The 11,894-nt window shown below is 42.2% G+C and overlaps 1 long non-coding RNA gene across 1 annotated transcript in view; it reads right to left on the bottom strand.

Moving 5' to 3' along the window:
- Positions 1-537: 537 nt before the first annotated feature.
- Positions 538-11,894, bottom strand: part of LOC117505144 — a 512,557-nt gene continuing 501,200 nt past the window's right edge. Inside the window, exon 9 of the long non-coding RNA XR_004559034.1 lies at positions 538-664. This is a non-coding gene — a long non-coding RNA (uncharacterized LOC117505144). The remainder of the gene's footprint in view (positions 665-11,894) is intronic.

Below are 11,894 nucleotides of genomic sequence, written 5' to 3'. Positions count from 1 at the left end.
ATCTTTGCAAACATGCCATAACCATGTTGGCACAGAAGATGGAGTGCAGATATTACACTTTGGGCTTGTATTAGCTCCTATATTTCCCAAATATTGGGAGGGAGCCTTCATAATGTATTTTGGGGTGCAAGACAAAATAATCATCATCATCATAATAAAAATAATAATAGCTTGTAGTAGAGTGATCTTCTTAATTACTTCCACAGCATGAACGACATTGCAACAGAGACCCCCCCCCCCCCCCCCACACACACACACACACACACACACACCTGCAAGAACTTTGCATCCTCCAATTCTGGAGCCCTTGCAATATGAAATAGTGGCAAAAAGATGAACCAGATGGAATCATTTGGACACAAGTACCCCAACGTATTAGCAGGCATCTCATCGTGTGCCCCATCCATGTGCATTTGACAAATGTGGCAGCAGGCTCCACCTTTGGTGCACAACACATGCACGTCGCGGGTCCACTTACTTTCAGCGTCGGCGAGGTGGAGAAGCAGACCCAGGACCAGCAGCAGTGGCAGCAGCAGCGTGGGTCTGGCTCTGTGCATGGTGGGACAGCTTGGCACCAGCATGCTTTGGCAGCCTCGGTGGCGCTGGCTCACAGAGCCCTGTGAGTCAGTCTGGTCTGATTTCTCAGATGCAGGGTATTCACAGCCTATGCAAGGGAAGGAGGAGGGAAAACAGAGAGAGAGAGAGAGAGAGAGAGGCTGAATGAAACAAAGCTGTTTGGCTCTGCATGTTTTATCTATCTCGCACATTTCTGACATACCCCCACACAACCTCTGCTGGAGCTGACAGAGGAGAGGAAGACGCTGATGTGCTCACAGGGTGTGTTTTGACACTTCTCTAAATGGAATAGTCACTTCACATATGTGTGTGCACAAAAGAGACACAGAACCCACGTAGATGAAAGGGTGAACTAATGAGATTTTTGTCAGCACGTCTACACCAGTGGAACACGTGTGCTGTAATACCTGTTTCGTTTTTATTTTATTTTATTTTTTTTTGGTCACCAGGGCTACACCCAATACTATATAAAGAATAAAACATGCCAATTTTCATGGAATAACAGTTTGGGAAAGGACCAAGAAAGAAGCAGTAAAGGTTTGACTGTGTGTTGCTAAATGTGCAGTGAACCTGTTCCTTTTTTTAGACTTTAGTCAGCTTTGCGTCAGGATTGTTTATCGACGTTGTAAGTTTTGTCATGAAATAATGGAGGAACCGACCATCAAAAGTCACATAACCATGCCTGTATGGTGCAGAAAAATGTGCAGCAACCTGACAATTCCGACAACAGTGTACAACTTAAAACAAAATGAAGTTAACCCTATCTAAAGAAACCAATCCATTATGAAGCTTCGAAACTCAAATAAAACCAAACTGCAACTGAAATAAGAGGTTACAGCCTAAAATGAATTATAATTATAAAATGTACATTATAAAATTAATACGCAATTCTGTAATGCTAAAGATGACTGTTAACATTTATTTATAAATAGTCAGCAGCAGGTTTTCTTTTCTTTTCACATGGCAAAACTTTTTCACTTGCATCAATTTTTTAAAGTAAATTTTGAACTTTTGTCAAGCTTTATTTAGCATTCTGAATTGAGCAATCTCTGGCTAGCTTTCTGATTTCAGCTAGCATTCATTATTTGTCTTTAGTGAGCGTGGCTGCCTTCCTCATTTGGGATAACTTGATTTTCTTTGACTTTTGTGTATGTTGAAGCCTTCTTAATTTTAGCTAGCTTCATTTCATTTCCTGGACTTCCAAATTTTTGTTAGCTTTATTTCACTGTTTCACTTTGATGCACGTTGGCTACTTTTCTTAATTTAGTTAGTTTTATTGAGCTTTCTGACAGTAAGGCAAGTCTAGCCTTCTTATTATGGCCGTTGAAATCTTCAAACATCTGTATTACCAACATAAATGGTAAATTATTAATCACCTCTAAATTATTTACACATTATTCATTTTGTATGTTTTTAAGAATCTGCTAGCTTAGCGCAGCTACTAGCTCTTATCCGATTTAGGCATCGCGGCTTCTCCTGTCTCTCCTGCACTTTTCTGCTCTGGGTGTGAAATGTTTAGTTATTGCTCGGCCTCCTTTAGCAGTAATGGTACTTGTAATAAGTGTAGCTTATTCGTAGCTTTGGAGGCCAGGGCTGGGCGAATTGGAGACTCGGCTCCGCACCGTGGAAAATTCTACAGCTAGCCAGGCCCCTGTAGTCGGTGCAGACCAAGGTAGCTTAGCCGCCATTAGTTCCCTTCCAGCAGATCCGAGCAGCTGGGAAAGCAAGGCCGACTGGGTGACTGTAAGGAGGAAGCGTAGCCTAAACAGAAGCCCCGTGTACACCGCCAACCCGTTCACATTTCTAACCAATTTTCTCACTCGGCGACACACCCGCCGAGGAATCAAACTCTGGTTATTGGCGACTCTGTTTTGTGAAATGGAAGTTAGTGACACCAGCAACCATAGTCAATTGTCTTCCGGGGCCAGAGGCAGGCGACATTGAAGGAAATTTGAAACTGCTGGGCTAAGGCTAAGCGTAAATTTGGTAAGACTGTAATTCACGTCGGCAGTAATGACACCCAGTTACGCCAATCGGAGGTCACTAAAATTAACATTGAATCGGTGTGTAACTTTGCAAAAACAATGTCGGACTCTGTAGTTTTTCTCTGGGCCCCTCCCAATCGGACCGGGAGTGACGTGTTTAGCCGCATGTTCTCCTTGAATTGCTGGCTGTCTGAGTGGTGTCCAAAAAATGAGGTGGGCTTCATAGATAATTGGCAAAGCTTCTGGGGAAAACCTGGTCTTGTTAGGAGAGATGGCATCCATCCCCACTTTGGATGGAGCAGCTCTCATTTCTAGAAATCTGGCCAATTTTCTTAAATCCTCCAACCGTGGCCGTGACTATCCAGGGTTGGGACCAGGAAGCAGAGTTGGTAGTCTTACACACCTCTCTGCAGCTTCTCTCCCCCTGCCCTCCCCCCCTTACCCCTTCCCCGTAGAGACGGTGCCTGCTCCCCGACCACCCATAACCAGTAAAAATCTATTTAAGCATAAAAATTCAAAAAGAAAACAAAATATAGCACCTTCAACTGCACCCCACAGACTAAACAGTTAAATGTGGTCTATTAAACATTAGGTCTCTCTCTCTAAGTCCCTGTTAGTAAATGATATAATAATTGATCAACATATTGATTTATTCTGCCTTACAGAACCTGGTTACAGCAGGATGAATATGTTAGTTTAAATGAGTCAACACCACGAGTCACACTAACTGCCAGAATGCTCGTAGCACGGGCCGAGGAGGAGGATTAGCAGCAATCTTCCATTCCAGCTTATTAATTAATAACCCAGACAGAGCTTTAATTCATTTGAAAGCTTGACTCTTAGTCTTGTCCATCCAAATTGGAAGTCCCAAAAACCAGTTTTATTTGTTATCTATCGTCCACCTGGTTGTTACTGTGAGTTTCTCTGTGAATTTTCAGACCTTTGTCTGACTTAGTGCTTAGCTCAGATAAGATAATTATAGTGGGCGATTTTACATCCACACAGATGCTGAGAATGACAGCCTCAACACTGCATTTAATCTATTATTAGACTCAATTTGGCTTTGCTCAAATGTAAATGGGTCCACCCACACTTTAATCATATCTTAGATCTTGTTCTGACTTATGGTATGGAAATTGAAGACTTAACAGTATTCCCTGAAAACTCCCTTCTGTCTGATCATTTCTTAATAACATTTACATTTACTCTGATGGACTACCCAGCAGTGGGAATAAGTTTCATTACACTAGAAGTCTTTCAGAAAGCGCTGTAACTAGGTTTAAGGATATGATTCCTTCTTTATGTTCTCTAATGCCATATACCAACACAGTGCAGAGTAGCTACCTAAACTCTGTGAGATAGAGTATCTCGTCAATAGTTTTACATCCTCATTGAAGACAACTTTGGATGCTGTAGCTCCTCTGAAAAAGAGAGCTTTAAATCAGAAGTGCCTGACTCCGTGGTATAACTCACAAACTCGCAGCTTAAAGCAGATAACCCGTAAGTTGGAGAGGAAATGGCATCTCACTAATTTAGAAGATCTTCACTTAGCCTGGAAAAAGAGTCTGTTGCTCTATAAAAAGCCCTCCGTAAAGCTAGGACATCTTACTACTCATCACTAATTGAAGAAAATAAGAACAACCCCAGGTTTCTTTTCAGCACTGTAGCCAGGCTGACAGAGTCAGAGCTCTATTGAGCCGCGTATTCCTTTAACTTTAACTAGTAATGACTTCATGACTTTCTTTGCTAACAAAATTTTAACTATTAGAGAAAAAATTACTCATAACCATCCCAAAGACGTATCGTTATCTTTGGCTGCTTTCAGTGATGCCGGTATTTGGTTAGACTCTTTCTCTCCGATTGTTCTGTCTGAGTTATTTTCATTAGTTACTTCTCCAAACCATCAACATGTCTATTAGACCCCATTCCTACCAGGCTGCTCAAGGAAGCCCTACCATTAATTAATGCTTTGATCTTAAATATGATCAATCTATCTTTATTAGTTGGCTACGTACCACAGGCTTTTAAGGTGGCAGTAATTAAACCATTACTTAAAAAGCCATCACTTGACCCAGCTATCTTAGCTAATTATAGGCCAATCTCCAACCTTCCTTTCTCTCAAAATTCTTGAAAGGGTAGTTGTAAAACAGCTAACTGATCATCTGCAGAGGAATGGTCTATTTGAAGAGTTTGTCAGGTTTTAGAATTCATCATAGTACAGAAACAGCATTAGTGAAGGTTACAAATGATCTTCTTATGGCCTCAGACAGTGGACTCATCTCTGTGCTTGTTCTGTTAGACCTCAGTGCTGCTTTTGATACTGTTGACCATAAATTTTTATTAGAGATTAGAGCATGCCATAGGTATTAAAGGCACTGCACTGCGGTGGTTTGAATCATATTTATCTAATAGATTACAATTTGTTCATGTAAATGGGGAATCTTCTTCACAGACTAAGGTTAATTATGGAGTTCCACAAGGTTCTGTGCTAGGACCAATTTTATTCACTTTATACATGTTTCCCTTAGGCAGTATTATTAGACAGCATTGCTTAAATTTCATTGTTACACAGATGATACCCAGCTTTATCTATCCATGAAGCCAGAGGACACACACCAATTAGCTAAACTGCAGGATTGTCTTACAGACATAAAGACATGGATGACCTCTAATTTCCTGCTTTTAAACTCAGATAAAACTGAAGTTATTGTACTTGGCCCCACAAATCTTAGAAACATGGTGTCTAACCAGATCCTTAGTCTAGATGGCATTACCCTGACCTCTAGTAATACTGTGAGAAATCTTGGAGTCATTTTTGATCAGGATATGTCATTCAATGTGCATATTAAACAAATATGTAGGACTGCTTTTTTGCATTTGCGCAATATCTCTAAAATTAGAAAGGTCTTGTCTCAGAGTGATGCTGAAAAACTAATTCATGCATTTATTTCCTCTAGGCTGGACTATTGTAATTCATTATTATCAGGTTGTCCTAAAAGTTCCCTGAAAAGCCTTCAATTAATTCAAAATGCTGCAGCTAGAGTGCTAACAGGGACTAGAAGGAGAGAGCATATCTCACCCATATTGCTTCTTGTTAATTCTAGAATAGAATTTAAAATTCTTCTTCTTACTTATAAGGTTTTGAATAATCAGGTCCCATCTTATCTTAGGGACCTCATAGTACCATATCACCCCAATAGAGCGCTTCGCTCTCAGACTGCAGGCTTACTTGTAGTTCCTAGGGTTTGTAAGAGTAGAATGGGAGGCAGAGCCTTCAGCTTTCAGGCTCCTCTCCTGTGGAACCAGCTCCCAATTCAGATCAGGGAGACAGACACCCTCTCTACTTTTAAGATTAGGCTTTAAAACTTTCCTTTTTGCTAAAGCTTATAGTTAGGGCTCGATCAGGTGACCCTGAACCATCCCTTAGTTATGCTGCTACAGACTTAGACTGCTGGGGGGTTCCCATGATGCACTGAGTGTTTCTTTCTCTTTTTGCTCTGTATGCACCACTCTGCATTTAATCATTAGTGATTGATCTCTGCTCCCCTGCACAGCATGTCTTTTTCCTGGTTCTCTCCCTCAGCCCCAACCAGTCCCAGCAGAAGACTGCCCCTCCCTGAACCTGGTTCTGCTGGAGGTTTCTTCCTGTTAAAAGGGAGTTTTTCCTTCCCATGTTGCCAAGTGCTTGCTCACAGGGGGTCGTTTTGACCGTTGGGGTTTTTCCGTAATTATTGTATGGCCTTGCCTTACAATATAAGGCGCCTTGGGGCAACTGTTTGTTGTGATTTGGCGCTATATAAATAAAATTGATGAAATTGATAAAAGTAATGTTTTTATTTTCATTGAACAAACTATCAATTGTGAACTTACAAACAAAAAGTAACTTCTTGTAGGACTGCCAAGTATATATATAAACACAAAAATTATATATATATATATATATATAATTTTTGTGTTTTTAAAAGTGAAAAATCATTGTTTTATAATTGTAAGAGCTTTTAGCTTCTCCCTATTTCCATTTCAGTTTACCACAGCAGATCTGATATGGATCTGCATCTTGATTTTGCACAAAATTTACTCCGGCTGACCTTTGTGACACAACTCCACATTGCATGGAGAAAAGGCAGGGGAGTTCCTGATCTGGGAATCATCTGGTCTAGAAACAAGTATGTGAACCATTTTTCCACCTTTACATTTGTTATACTATATTTCATTATTTTTTCAAATTTTGTGTCAGGGGAGATTTACGTTTAAAGGTCGGAGTATGGCATGAATAAGATTAATTGGCCTTGTAAAATACACGCTTTCCTGAGTGTCTTTCTAAATCTGTGTAAAAATATTGAGTAAATACTAATATGACCATTGAGATTTTTAAGAACACTTAATAAGCAAGGATAGGGTGTGAACGTGGTCTTTTACTGACATTATACCCATAAAATAAAGCAATTCATCTGAAGCACAGAAAGTATTTTTGTGCCTTTACGCCACATTCAATCCATCGGAAGTCCTTTAATTGCTCTAAGTGCCTCTGCAAAGTGATGGAGTATCTTGACGTCAACACACATTCTCTCTTTCATCAAGTGCTACTTAAACAACAAAATCTATCAGATGCAGCACCCAAGTGCTGCCATTCATTTGAAACATTTTCAAAGGGCCACTGTACGGTCATAAAAATTGATGTTACAGTGAGCTAGCATTAGCTGCAAGCTGGCTGCATCCCTTGTCGACCATTTAAAGAATTTGATCTGGAGTGCACCATGGTAGTCTTAGGCCCAGTCCAATACTCTCGCGTCGCCCTTTCACTTTATAGCTGGAATGGCAACAGGATAGTTAACAAGGTTGCTGGTTGAGTGGTGCCATGATATTATTATGTAGCATAGCATCCTCGTTATTGTTCTTTTTTAATTTGCTTTATTTTTCACATATAATAAATGGCTTTATCTGTGCTTGAAAGAGAAATATTTTGTTTACTGATTTCACTTAAAGAAACAGATAAGGCACCCCACCACCCCAAAAGCTCAATCAGTAGGTCCGATGACAAAGTATCTCATTTCTGTTACCAATCATCCTCTTCCGCACTCTGAGCACTCCCATTTTCACTTCTGTGGGCTATAAGTGGCAGAATAGACGGGAAGACGGCACACCTGTCACACTTGATTTGCATTGAGAGAAGATAGACACGACTACCCATCTCTAAGCACTGCAGGGCTAGCAGCAAGTGCAAGAGTCGGGGGGGGGGGGGGGGGGGGCGTGTGGCGAAGGGAATCAATTTGAGGCAATCTCATTCCCAGCTCACACTACTGACACACAAACACACAGACCCACAACTGCTTATATACAAACATACTGTACATTTGTGCACACTCGAGAGGTTTTATACATAAGTCATATTGTAGCAATGTTGAATTTGATTAGAATCAAGTGAAATGAAAGACGGCGGGGGGAAATCTGCAGTCTGGTCGAGCAGTAGTACAGGTACAACAGTCTGTCTCCTCCAGTTATTGTTTTACACATCTGCGCCTCCAAATCCAAGTGATAGCCTGTGAGTTAATTAATGAAGTGTGAATTTCCATAATGACACAACATTAGGCATTGCACAACAAACAGTAGTCAGCAGCCCTCCCCCTCTGCACTCACGCCAGGCGTGCACAGACACACAAACACATTGATGCATGCGCATGCATGCTGGTAGAGGCAAACAAAACCATCTGTATGTTGTGTAACCACCAGTGAGACAACCAAGGGGTTGAGCCACGTGAGTAAATACAAGGAGAAGCTAATGCGAGCGCAGCCACAATCCCACCACCACAACCCAAACCCCAAACATTGAATTACACCAGAAATGAAAGCAATTATATTCCGCTTTGATTTGTGATGTTCGTTTTTACTAGCAAATTGGCCTGCACATTTCCTCCTAATGTGCTGAGAGGGAAAAAGCCACCTGCCAGACCTGGTGGGATGGAAGCCGTTTGCCAGCAGTATTGTTATGAAGCCACACATGGAGGCCAAAACTGCCACTTTGCAGCACGTGAAAGTTACATGTGTGCATTGATAGTATGTTTCTATGCTTTGTACTCTTTTAATGAATTTTATTAGTAAACGGAGCGTACCACGGCCTCAACTTTATCTAAATTCTGGGTCTTTTAGTGAAGTTTAGGGTTAATGCCCGGCAATCACCTGAGTATTTCTTGTTTTTCTTATTGCTTAATGCTGACAAATTATACTGTATTTATCTTTCTGATCTTTGGTTCTGCTTTTTTTTTTTTTTCTCCCTGTTTGAACTGCGGTTCCATCCAGAGATGGGTGTGGTATCTGTTCCGGAAACCATCCTGTGCACTGGCAACATTTCCTGTATGTTCGTTTTGTGAATTGTTTTGTAATTTGTGTCTGAAGCATGGCCCAAGCAGAGGGTCACCCCTTTGAGTCTGGTCTGCTTGAGGTTTCTTCCTCAGAGGGAGTTGTTCCTTACCACTGTTGCTCTGGGGGGTTGGTAAGGTTAGACCTTACTTGTGTGAAGCACCTTGAGGCAACCTTGTTGTGATTTGATGTTATATAAATGAAAATAAATTGAAATTGAAATTCCCTGGTGGGTATACAGGTCGCTAGAATCACACTTTGATCATGTATGATGATCACATTGAAATTTGGCACATAGGGTTGCCTTGGTGTTGTCCACTGGGGACTTAATTTCACTGCGGATGAACCAAAAACTGAAAACTCAGTGGGGTACAACCCTTTTGGGGTATTGTTGCTGGTGTTTGCCAATGCCAATATCTTTGTATGAGAATGAAGATTCAAATCTTTTAAGTCCTGGTGCTTCCTATCTTACTGTATAGATGTGAGACTTGGCTGCTACCCTGAGACCTGAGACAAAAGCTACATGTTTTTGCTAACAAGTCTCTTTGGAGGATCTTGGGTATTTCTGAAATGACTTTGTGCCAAATGCCAAGTTAGTTTTGGAGACTCCAATGGGGTGTACCACTTGCATTGGGACGTTTAAGTCATATAGCACACTTACATGGTGCAACACCCAGGTGCCTCAGCTTTGAGGAGCCTTGTGGTTGTAGAAGGCCAAACTGACACATTTCGCTTGGATGTGGCAAAGAGACTGATGCTTGCAAGAGGTGGGTATGGATTAGTTGTGTTCTTGGGTGGTTGGCATTCAAGATCCAGGACCACTGATGGGTGGCACAAGTGCATATGCAAGATCTGACTTCACGTAATTAGCTTTGCACAAATACGAGGTCTACTAGATAAGAAACCAACACTTTTTTTTTAACTATATGGATTTGAATGACGTGCGATTACACCAATCATGCTTGAACCCTCGTGCGCGTGCGTGAGTTTTTTCACGCGTGTCGGTGACGTCATTTCCCTGTGGGCAGGCCTTGAGTGAGATGTGGTTCAGCCCTCTCGGCTGAATTCCTTTGTTTCACACGCTGCTTGAGACGGCGCGCGTTGTTTTATCAACATTTTTTCTGGACCTGTGAGGAATATCCGAGTGGACACTATTCGAGAAATTTAGCTGGTTTTCGGTGAAAAGTTTAACGGCTGATGAGAGATTATGGGGTGTTTCTGTCGCTGTAAGGACTTCCCACAGAGCGGGACGTCGCGCAGCGCTTCCAGGCGCCGTCGTCGGCCTGTTTCGACCTGAGAACATTCTAATTTAAGGCTTAATTCACCCAGGACGTCGTGAGAGAACAGAGAAGATTCAGAAGAGGCTGGCATGAGGACTTTATGTGGACATTCCACTGTTTAAGGACATTTTGTAATGAAAGACGTGCGCGCAAATTCGCCGAGTCGTTTCCGTGATGACTCGGCGAATCTGTGTGCACCGCGACAGGAAAAACACCTCCGTGTTGAAAACCATTTGTAAAATTCAGGCGGCTTTTGATGGCTTTCAACAAGTAACTGAGAAATAGTTTAACAGCTGGGCATGTTCCAACTTGCCCGTTATTTCCAACGGAGGTGTTTTTCCTGTCGCGACCCCCCGCGGTTGGGTCCGGCCCGACATGCGACTCTGCCCGCACGTTCTTTCATTACAAAATGTCCGTTAACAATGGAATGTCCGAATAAACTCCTCATGCCAACTTCTTCTGAAAGTTCTCTGTTCTCTGACGACTTACTGGGTCAACAGAGCCTGAAATGTGGAAGTTTTCAACTTGAAACGGCGAGACGCTGCCGCCTCGAAGCGCAGATCGCCGTCAGGCGCCGTGGGCCGTCCTTAAAGTGACACTACCAGACCAAAATCTCTCATCAGCCGTTAAAATGTTTACCGAAAACCAGCTGAATTTATCGAATGGTGTCCACTCAGTTGTGCCTTACAGTTTTGAAAAAATTTTGATCAAACAAAGCAGCAGTCTCTGAGCCATTCCTAAACAATGAAAAAATCGACGAGAGGGTGGGCCACTCCTCACTCAAAGTCTGCCCACAGGCGAATGACGTAACCGACAGGCGTGAAAAAACTCTCGCATGCCCACGAGGGTTCAAGCATGTCTGATGTAATCACACGTGATTCAAATCCATATGGTTTTTGAAAAAAATAATAAGGTCGGATACTTTTCTAATAGACCTCGTATATGTGTAGTCCTACAGCTCTTGGATCGTATGGCTGCAGTAACTTTGTGCGAAATGTGTGGTCACTTCAGTAGACTCAAACTTGGCCGTGTCTTGACATGATCCAGCACATTGGTGCCTCAGGGTTGAGGACATCTGCAACTGGAAACAGCTAAAGGTGATGCCCATGTTTCACCTGACTGCAACAGATAGATGGTTACCTTTGAGAAGTGGATATGGGTCAGGTGCCAACCTGGGTTTTTATTATCCAGGCCCCAGATAATATCGTCACCCCACGTAATTTTCATTGTGGTCCAACCGTAAGTCGAAACCTGTTTGATTCATTCAGTCTCTGCCGCTTGTCCAGGTCGTGATGGCAGCAGACAAAGCAGCTCAACTCCTACTTCCCTGTTCTTCACCAAGCCCTCAAACTCCAGCATGTTCTTTCAGTTTGGTGCACAGCTTTACCTCAATGTGGACTAGTGCATATTTTATTTTGGTCATGAGCCAACCAAACCCCTGAATCATACTGTGGTTTAGGATGCTGTCTTAGCCGCTGGATTTAACTGCCTTCCACAGAGTAAATCACCTTGAGCAGGTTTACAACTGTGCCTGTCTGATTCTTCAGCCAATGTACCTGTTCACTCACGAGCTCCCTGTTTTCTACCAATTAGAGGAAAAAAATCCAACAAATCCATAGACTAACACTAGTCCATGTGTGACTGCCATGCCACCCTCTCCAGAGTCCAGCTTCATGCCATTGTAACCCATCAAATA

This window comes from Thalassophryne amazonica, chromosome 23, assembly GCF_902500255.1.
Source record: "Thalassophryne amazonica chromosome 23, fThaAma1.1, whole genome shotgun sequence".
Taxonomy (NCBI): domain Eukaryota; kingdom Metazoa; phylum Chordata; class Actinopteri; order Batrachoidiformes; family Batrachoididae; genus Thalassophryne; species Thalassophryne amazonica.
The sequence above is the reverse complement of the archived record's forward strand: the minus strand, read 5'-3'. Positions and strand labels throughout refer to the sequence as shown.